Raw genomic sequence first — 10,999 nt, forward strand, 5'->3', positions numbered from 1 at the left:
GGCAAAAACCTTACCTGAGAAGGTGGGCCAGGAGGCAAGCCTGAATCAGCGGCTCCGTTGTTTGACTTTTGCTGTAGCTGGTGGGTACGGCTGCATGTTACAAATACACGGCTCATGGTGTGCACAGTGATAAAATCACAAGGTAATTACTGGACCAGTGAGAGAGGCGTGCAAGCAGTATAGGCTGTTAAATAATTAAAAAAACCCAACACTAAAATTTGAAGTTCAGAACTCTTATCCTATGATCTGGTTTTAGATGAGAAAGAAATAGGAGGTTTAGAGATGAAGAATCTTGAGAATATCTACCTCAGTTTTAATTGCTGATCATGATTTTGATAGGACCAGTGGCTATACTGACTTCTGTTCCCAAACAGTTAAGGTTTTAACCATTTAAGACACTAGGCATCTAATGCATTAAAGGTCTGATTCTGCAGAAAGTACTGGTACAAAACACCCATTAAAGTCAGGGCACAAAAAAATAATCTTTATAAACATTGATATGACAGCATGGGATGAATTTGTCCCACAGGGTTCTGCACAAGATTCATAGGGCTGGAGCACATTGACTAGTTGAAATAGGATAATTCTAATCTAAAATCTCTCATCCTTTCCTATGCTGAACAGGAGACATGGAATTTGGGGAGTGAGGAATAAAATGGTACATATTAATGTCTTAGCTCTTATGTGCAGTTTAAGTTTCAGGTTCTTGGAAGTTGGATACTTCATGTCTGGACAGCCAGTACTTCCTCTAAATACAGCCTTTTTAAGCTGTTACACAGTGTTTCTTTTAAGTTTATTATCCTCAGAATGACTTAATCTGCCTGGAAGCGTTGATCAGGTCAATAAACTGTTTATTTCATATGGAATCTTTAATGTAAGTGTGTGATAAAGTTGGTAGATGCTTAATATTGGCTGATACATTAAATAGTTTGTTGCATTTCTAGTACTTAGGATGCAAGTGGCTTGCTTGTGATAAAGCAGCTTTGAGAAAGTATTTATGTGCCAAGTGGAGACAAATTGCGTGTCATATGATTGGTATCCTTTTGAGGATATAGCACTCTCTAGTTTCTCTGAAATAAGCATAATTGTTGCTATCTCCTTTGATAAAGAGATTTGAAAAAGAAAACTTGTTTTCCAGAAAGTATTCATGACCTGCCCAAGTTGCCTGAAAATGCCTGTAATCGCAGCCTTGTAACTGGACTGAGGGTGTCATTAAAGGCCTACTGTAAAAATGGTTGCGCAAGGCCTTTAATAGGGAAATTAGTTTGAACTTTGTGCTGATGCCATTTCCTGATTCTATGTAACTTGCTATTATTACATGCAGATAAATAAAGGGGAGGAAAAAACAACATAACCAAAAGTAAGGTCAACCATTGGACTCTGGACTGCTTGACGTTGTAGCTGCAAACATGCAAAAAATATTTCAGGGTTAAAAGAGATTTGCCTTAGCAATTCTTCTATGAACTGTATACACCTAATGACCCTGAGGGCTATTCTGGGAGATGCTCAGAAAAGTCATCTTCCATGTAGCAGTGGTGCTACGGCTCCTTCCATAGTCAACCAAGAGAAGTTGTTCCATGGGCTCATCCTCTGGAAGAGCTGAAACTGATGTCTCTTCTCCTTGGATGGGTTTTCAACTATTGTGGGTTTGGAGACCCTTAGATGCGTGTGTGGATCTTTGCACTGCGAACAGAAGATAAGCTTGCTTTACCTGAGACTTCTTGCACATCTCTTCCAATTAACCTGTGGATCTTCAGGGGTCACAGACACAACTCCTCTGCAGCTCTGGTTTTATATTCTATGAGAGTGAGAAGGAGCCCAGCTTCGACAAGCTGAAGTTAGCCTTTGTCAGTATCATTCCTATGTCTCATTTCATCCACTCCATCTGCTATTGGGTATCCTTAGGTATGACATTGGAAGTCAGCAACAATTACAAAAAAAAATAATTAGCCAAGCCCTCTGGGACATCTTGCCGAAAAACAAACCTCTGTCAGTGATGTAGATCCTGGGAAATTCTGAATTATTTAGCAAATAATGCAGAAAACTTGTGTTTGGGAGAATGCCGAAGGCTGTCTTTGACCACTGGTACTGCTCTTTTGATTACATAAATGTTCTTAACAGTTGATGGTAATCTTAGGAAATGACACATCCAAAATGTTGTCCCTCTTTGAATTTTTTTTTTTTTCCCCTCATGCTGCTGTTTGTCTCTTTGAATTTTTTTTTTTTTTTCCCCTCATGCTGCTGTTTGGCAGGTGCAGATTCCAGAACAGCTGTACAGGTTGGGTTTGCGGCTGGCATGGTTTGAGCCCTGTGCTACTTAGTTAGGCTCTTGCCAAGCAAAGTCAGTAGGAGGGATGGCCCCAGGGCTGGGTTTTTAAAGAACCAGTAAGTATTTTAAGCCTGCTGCATCCAATGGGAGTTAGATGCACAAATACTTGGTTATAAACCGTATCAGGTGGGGGAGCCGCATGCAGAGCTTGCGGCTCTAGCTCACAGCACTGCTGTCTGGACGTGCCATATGGCTCCGTTAGTGAGCTGAAGATGAGTAATATGAAATATTTGTTCAGTTTATTAATGTGAGTTACTGCAGCTAGTCCAATGCTTCCTTGGTGCTGCTGTAGAAACAAATTCAGGCAGGAGCTTGCCCCGTTGCTGCTGGGAAGAGAAAGCAGAAGTGGGACTGAGCAGTGAAGCCTCGGATTGTGGAGCCTGGCTTTTGTTTTGAGCTCATCCTTTAAATGAATTGAAGACAATTCTTGGTCTGGCAGTAGTGCTTGGCATTGAGATTTGCACAGGACTGTGACCAGCTGTGTCTGCATTAACAAGCTGTGTGCAATAAATGGGGTCAGATATTGAGCGAACAGCTGATGCTAAGGACCTGACATCCACTTCGTATGTGTGCTGGAGGTTTTACTTTATGGCTAACTCTAGTCCAGTGGAGGGACATCCATTAGTGATTGGAGTTCATCTCTGGTTTAGTTTCAGACCTGGGAAATCTGTTTGCATGCTCTGAGACTGCCTCATCATCTGAACCAAAGCTCAGTAACCAAGAACACTTGGGATGTTTTGCTTTAAGATTTTGTTTGTGATGTGAATAAAATGCTAATATAGCTTCACCTGGTACCGAGGAGCTCCGAGCTGTGTTGTGTAATGCAGCAATGTGTGCTTTAGGGGTGTCTAATTATAGCATCAGACACTGATTTCAGATAGCTTGATATTTATTATTTAAAAGGAGAGGATGTTTGGGGGAGAGTAATAATGAAATCATGTAACTTGAGCTGAAGCAGTAGTGAGAGTGCAGAAGAAGCAAAGCTGCCTTACTAGCAGACTGTCTCTTGAGCCCGTTGCACTGATGTGGCAGCGTTTCTTGCCGGTGCCGAGAGATCACCGGCTGCGCAAGAAGCGGAGCGATGTTGCATAAAGGGAAGAGACAACTGTGAGTCAGGGCTGGAGGGGAGAGGTGTTCTTGCAGGGGCAGAGCACAAAATGTCAACATTTGAATGTAGTTTCTGGGCATGGCTGTGTTGTGTCCTGTAGGATTAAATAGGAGTCTGACTAGGACTGAAACAAAGCTGATTGCTGCTTCTGCTTGTTCTTGTGAGCTTTTTCCCCTCATTTCTGTGAGTTTTCCTGTGGTGGGAAAAGCATTGGGTACTTCTACTTAGACATGAAGCATGATGCTCCCCCCATCCCGTCAGCCCCAGCTTAACCATGGATTGAACAAAGTTGATGGGAGCTCAAGCAGCTGTATTGTAACATGCAGCTCCTGCTGATGCTGCTTCTAGCGGAAGATTCCATGGTCACAGTCAGGCTTACTGCTCTGGAGACTGCCACATCTGATGCTTCGGTGGATGAAGATTTCTCTGAGCAACAGGACAAGTTAGAGCCATCACACCTGCTGGCAGCGACCTGGTTCTGGCTGCCTGATGCCAGCTGCAGCCTGTGTCTTGAGGAGAGCACCAAGCCTCCAACGCTGCCCTTGCCAGAGCCAAATCCAAACCAAGAACAGGCTGCAAAAGGCGCTGTTATGTGCCGCGGTGTCTCGCTGCCCACGCACGCCGCAGGTCCCCCGGGAGCGGGGCTGCGTACGTGAGTGCCTGCGCAGCAGAGCTCCGGCCGCAGCCTGCGGAGATGCAGGCAGGGGAGTGCATGCCGGGTCAGCGCCGCTCAGTCTTCCTGCTTGCGTGCCTGCCTCCCTAGGAATGGCTATTGCTGAATGTAGGACAGTGCTTCATAAGCCTGTGTCATTCTTTGCTCGGGTACAGCAAACAGCTGCAGGGCGGAGGGGCCTGGTTTTGCACTTGGGTGGCATGATGTGTTGAACTTCCCCAGAAGCAGCTCTGTGCAGTGAGAGGGTTTTTTTCTGGCTGGTCTCAAAGTGTAGTCAAACAGTTACTGACCCCCACGGAGACTGGACTCTGCCTTTAAGACACCTCTGCTTCCATCCCAGGCAGCAGAGAAATGAGCTGTCTCTCCTGTGACTCCTCCCAGGCTTTGCACATCGAGGCAAAGAGCCCAATGGCAATGCTTTGTCCCAGCTCTCATCCAGCTTGGGCATGACAGGGAGCTCTCAGGGAGGGGTCCTGTGCAAGGCTGTGGGAAAGTGGCCTCAGAAACCAGGCTACACACACTTAACGGGGGTGGGGATAAGAGATCAAGGCCAGGCTCTGCCAACCATGCTGCCAAGGCTCATCCAGCCTCATGGTTCCCCCCAGAGCTGGTAGCCTTGAGGCCATGTTCCCATCTCAGTCCCACAAAAGGCAACTGCTTCTGCAGGAGGGCTGGAGGAGCAGAGAGGCAACAGAGCAGCTGTTTCCCTTTGCTGTTAGAGCAGAGTAAGAACTAGACATCACTGCCTACATGACTGTCACAGAACTTATCCAAGCAGGGGCTGGGAATTGCCAGCACCAGTGAATTTGGAGCTGGTAAGGGACTGGACACTTTTTTTGGGTGTTTATTTTCTGCCCCACACATGCTTTGGTATGAAGAGAGCTTGGCAGCGAGTCAGCCTGTCAGTGGTGTGGCTTGGTGTGTCTGGGGAGTGAGGTTCAAACCTGCTGTCGATGGACTCTTGCCTCATGAGAGAGAAATCGGCACCAAGCAAACTGCTGGCAACCTCCGCTTTCAGGCGGGAAGTGCCTTGGGCTGGCTGTGACCTGGGATCATCCCCCTTTCTAGAACTAAAGGGGGATTGTCTGCCTTCTGTGATGTAAGGTCTAGAAATTGTGACTAATAAGTTTGAATGACGCACAGTGCTTGGTGGGTGGGAGTATGATGAAGAGGAGGAATTCCCCCTTCCCGCTTCCATCCCCTGGGAAAAATGGATCTTAAATCCCTGGATAGAGATCCCCATTACTTAAGCTGAATAGGGCCTCATTTAAAGATTGGATCACAGCTCTGACAGCTGGTTCTTGTTCTGGTTTATCATGCTAGTGTGTTGGTGTTTATTCAGTCTAAAGTAGTGGTTGTCACCTGAGAATGGTTATCACAAAATCTAGTAGTAACTCCTGTGTTCATCTTTGGACTGTTGTATATGTTTGCTTTTGTTAAGATAAGTTGAGGAGCTGTGCCCAAGGGAGTGGCAAGCCATGAAGACAGACTTTAATTTCTGCATCACCCAATCACCCCAATCCCATGGGGATCTAGGATCCCTATTCAAGACTGAGGTCCCTAAAGAAGCACTCTGCTGTTTGCTGTCAAACAGCACAAGCCAGTTTGGGAGCTAGTGACACAATTTGGCATAGGGAAGGTGGCATTTCGGTGAATTGGAGTCAGCCAGAGGGCTGGAGAAGAGAATATCTGATCTCTCCTGAGTTTTCGGTATCTCCCAGTGTGCTTTTGACGAATGCAAATTCTAACTTATGGCAGGACCCTTACTTGAACTGCATTTGGAGTCCAACTGTGCTCTTTCTTTCCTGTCTCTTTTTTTGAGGGACTGCTCCCTTCCCCCATAACCGCCCCTCTGCTGTCCACAGCTGTCTGTGCAGAACAGTGCCATGCTCAGTCACTCAGCATGTACAACCTAGAGATGCCCTTTTCTTCTTAGCTAGAAATGGTGCTAGTGAGACAGACAAGCTTTGGGAGTCTGAGTGAGCTCATTCCTTACAAGGAGTCTTTTTCAGACACTGTTTTAGTTTGGTAGTTGGCCTTTGCTGTGACTTCTTAAATTCCTAACGAGATCTCTGTCATTTTAATACCACCACTTTCAACCAGTCAGCTGGCTCCTTGTATTCCAGTTACAATACTTGGTGTGTTTGGTACTATGCTCACCTTAACAGCACCAACAACCACGCTCCTGAAATCCCTGTTGTTTGGAATCATGGCAGGGTGTGCACAAGCCAGGTTTTATGGAGCGATTTGGTTGCCTGAAGGGTTAGGAAGGCAGAAGCCTTTGAGGAATGTAGAAAGCCTTTGAGGGTGTAATTTCCTGAGCTCAGCAGGGCTGCAGGCAAAAGGAAGCATTCTGCTTTTGGTGACATAATGTCTCCCCACCCAGAGCAGGCTGAGAGCACCTAGGTGCCCGTGCCACGCTGCTGCAAAGCATTTTTCGTAGTGACATGCTTTGTGTGGCCTGTTGTTGCAGAACAGGATGCTTGGTGCTTAGCAGCTGGGATATCTGCTGTCTGGTTCTGGCTGTGCAGTTTTTGGCCCCAGCTGAGTGCACGCCCGACAAAGCCAACCAGCCTCATGCCTGCGTCCCTCCTTGTCCCTCGCTGCTGCTCTTTCACCTGATGATCAGCTTGTGGCCGGAATGGGAGGGGAGCGTCATGCCTGTGCAGGTAGCAGGCAGGGCAGCTGTGCCCGGGCTGAGGGTTGTCAGTTAGGCAGCACATGGCTTTATAACTCAGCACTTATTTCCTTAATGTACTATCTGCAGAAGCAAGGCAAAGGTAGAAATGGGGGAGTACAGGGAAGTGGCTGCTGTGGGGCTGTGGCATCTGAGTTGACAGTTCACATCATGGGACATGCCACATGTCAAATGAAGTTGTTACCAACGCTCTTTTGCCTGGATCAGCCCATCTGCTCTAGGTGGAGGGGCTGCAGGTTAGGTCAGGGAGGAAGCAAACACGCTGCTGTGATTCATGCGACGGGCTGGAAGTCCCACCTGTGGCCAAGACTCCTCGTGCAGTACCTAGAAAGAGGCAGCTCCTGCCCCAGGAAGTCTGGTCATCTCTGGCCAGTTCCCAAAGCGCTTGGGTCTTGTCTTTAACAGAAAGCTTACGCTTGGGTATGCTCAAATCCTTCCCCGTTTTTCTCTGCAACTTGCAACTGGGGTCGTGTTGAGGTGGTGCAGACTAATAGTTGTAGGGTGGAAAAGGGAGGCTAGGAGTGTTGCCAACAGCAGGACACCACTTTCCATTACGGTTTAGGGGGATGAAACTTACAGCTGTGGGCACACATAGATTGTGTTGGCAGCTGAGTTCGAGGGAGGTTATACAGAGGGGGTCTGGGATTCCCAGGCTACAAGGTGCTTGGGCACAATGTCAAAGTGTAGTGAAGACAGGGTTGTGCCAAAGAGGTGATGGGCAGTCATGTGGGTGACACAAAGGGCAGGAGCTTGCTCAAGGAGGGTGGTGCATGGAAGTGGGGGATGTCAGCAGTGCTTGAGGATGCTTCTGCTGGGTGCAGTTATTGTAATAAAGTGGTAGTTTGTTATGTACCCATGAATGAATTCTGGTTGGAAGGGGATGGAGTGGGGCTGTGTGGATGCTGATGCTCTAGAGAACCAAACTGTGTCCAGGTTTAGCTGGTGTTTAGGGGGGTGACTGCCTTTCAACGCTTCAGATTTAATGTGCAGTTTGTGAGGGCTGTGGGTGAGGTAATAACAAAGCAACCTTGTTGAAAGGGATCTTAGTAGGCAGGGAGAACAGGGTCTGTGTAAGTTCATGACATTTTTCTTCCTTGTGGATATACTGACATCTGAACTATTGGAGTAGTTTGGCTTTACCAGCATAAAGGGTGTGGGGACTTTTTTGGGCGGAGGAAGACCAGAGGACTGTCAGGTTTTGGAGGGGATGGGGATGTTCATTGTGTGGGGAAAAACAGCAGCCAAGGGCATGTGGGCTGGGAAAATGCCAGCAAAGAGCCCCAGCCTGGGCTGCATTCCTCAAGGCTTCTCTCACCTTGCTGTTGTGGCACTCTGCCACCCGGCTGCAATCCTGAAGCTGCCTGGAGGGCAGAGTAAAGGTGAACTGGCACAGCCTGGCCTGGCCTGGCCGAAAGCGGACCTGTGAAGGTACTGAGCTGCCTCGGCGAGGGAGGTGGGGCTGCCTGCTCAGCACCTGGAGGTGTTTGGCCTCTGGTCCTGGCCCTCCAGCAGGCAACTGTGTTTCTCTGGCCAAGCTGGTCCTCCAGTCTGATCAACTGCTCTGGCTGCACCTCGCATCTCTTGTCTCTTCCACGGCAGACAGCACAAAAGAGCCCCAATATGTTATCCTCTCTCTAGGATGTTATCGAGGAGAGCAGTGAATTCTCTTGCTCTCAGTGTTACAGACAAGGACTTGGGTATCTTTTGAGGAGATGACATGTTCAGAAGTAGCTGAGGGGAAGTGTAGTGTCCTGAAAAAGATCCAGGAGATTGGCTTAGGTAATTTAATGGTTCCCCAGGCTTTAAACTCAGGAGCACATCTGCCATTAGTTATCAGGGTTTATGGAGGATCGATGTTAGATGACCAGTGATGTCTGGTCACTATTCAAACTGAAGGTGCTGCATTCCATTTGCATCCAGCCCTTGCTGCAAGGTAAAGGAGAGCTTGGAAACGGGTTCAGAATATTGTGGCTCACACACCAAAACTGTGTTGCAATACAAAGGCTCCAAAGCCACACAACGTGCTGCCTGCAGATAGCCGGGGTGCTTGGCTAGGCCCTTCTCTTAAGAAAGGGAAGGGGAACAGGATGGATAATGGAAAACTCGATCTTATGCTTTCTTGTCGTCGCCTCCCCTGCTTACACAAGTCACTTTCTTGATAAAGCAGCTATTTGATAGGAATTTTGGCAAAGGTTAAGGTAAGCTTGATAGAGGTTGTAAGCATGTAGCTCCAGTATAAATAAGGGTAAATAGTTGTAGCTGTAAAAAAGCATCTTAAACACAGGGGTGGTAAGGAAAGTCACCTGTCTGGGAAAGCAGAGGGCCTTGGTCAGTGCTTTGTCACACTGGGAAGCTGAATATCATTTTCTAGAGACCTACTCTGTGAGCATGCAAGAAACTACTGGTAGGAATGGCTCCCGGGGAAAGATGTCACTTCCTGTCCTTGACTGAGGTAGAGGTTGTGTTGAGAGAAAAACAGCTAAGCATTTTTTGTGATGCATCTAAGTGTTTTCATCTGCTAAAATTGACAGCTACAAATAAGCTAAGCCAGACTTGTACTAACATCTGCTTTAGGTTAGCTTTTTTCCATTACTAGCAAAGCTTGGATCTGAGCGGCTGACAAAGCAGCCTGGGCCGCTCTTCTGAACCAACAGCTGCTGGACCAATATATGGAACAAGCAGAGTACTAATCCCTGGAGACTTAAGCTGGCTTTTCTGTGATCAGGAACAGAGGGACAGTAGCACTAGTAATGGTGTAGATTCCCTGTGTGGCAGAAAGTTCTCGATCCCTAAAAATGAAATAACTGGACAGTAACTGTATTGTAGCCCTTTTGCTACTGACCTCTTCTACCAGCATGAAGGGACAGCTGAGCTAGTGCTATATATAGTGCTCACAATTTAGACCTGAATGGAGCCTGTTTGGGATTTAATTGAACATCAGAAAACACAGCCTAAGCATTAGAGAAGACTTGACTTTAGAATTCAGTAGGGTTTATTCTACAAACCTTAGATCAATGCCAATGATACAAGTTTTATGAATTCTCATTAAAAATACAAGTCAGTATAAAGATTCCAATAGTAATATAATGCATGATGATTCAGTTTCAAAACTTAAGGAATGAATCTGGGTTTTGGACCATGCTACAGGAAAGGGAAACACCATGTAGAAGAAAGAATTAGTTTACCTCCCTTACTTTAGGAGGGGCCTGTGCCTTATTGCCACAATACCTGAAAAAGCAATATGAAGTGCATAGCAGCCTTGCCTGAACAGAGTCTAGGCAAAACTGTTGAATTTAGTATCATAGTCCTCTCTGCCCCCCCTTCTGTTAATTAAGGTACATTTTGATAGCCTGATACCACTATAATGATTTAAAGCTATTGCAACGCCATCCCCCATAATGATTATAAACAACAGTCCTTTGAACGGTAAAAATCTTGTGATGCACTGAACCTTTTCCACTGTGCTAACCATTTTGCCCAGTGTTTCCAGGAATGCTCAATACTGATTCAAATCAAATGTGAATTAGTTCCATATTCAAAACTCTCCTATGACTTTTTTTAATGAAGTCTCAGTGCAGTCTAATACTCAAATGCGTTGTTCATAGCTTCCAGCACAGTTAGAATATAGATCAGACATATTTTCTGAAACCTAGCCCTCTGATATGATGAAAGGTGTTACAGTTTTCACTACGCAGTTGAAATTTGGCCACAGAATTGCTAGATCAAATGCTCTGGAGTCGGGGAGAACAAAATTACCTTTTCCTTCTGGGAGCTGCCTGCACTTACAAGAGGATTAGGCTTAATAAAGCCATACCCTAAGCCTAAATTTTAGAGAAACAGTTTATTTTACCACAAGAGTTAACTCTTGACAAGATGTGCACCTCATTCCCCCAAATGCTGTACGTACATCTGTTTATTCCTAGTGACATTTTCACCCCGTCAAAAATAATGGGCATCTCTCTCGTTGAGCCCAGTCATTTCTTGTAGCAGAACCACATAAACATTCACAGAGCAGGTATCATGCATCTATCTGCAAAAGCGGACAGGGAAACTAGGCTTAACAATATGCATATGTTTCCAAACAGAATTTTGGTGCAGACAGTGACATTTAACTGAAACTGGGCTTTTACCAAAATATTAGCATAATACAAAAATCCAAAAACACTGGGTAAAAAGAAGCTGCTGACTTCC

This window comes from Phaethon lepturus, unplaced genomic scaffold (genome assembly GCF_000687285.1).
Source record: "Phaethon lepturus isolate BGI_N335 unplaced genomic scaffold, ASM68728v1 scaffold21751, whole genome shotgun sequence".
Classification (NCBI taxonomy): domain Eukaryota; kingdom Metazoa; phylum Chordata; class Aves; order Phaethontiformes; family Phaethontidae; genus Phaethon; species Phaethon lepturus.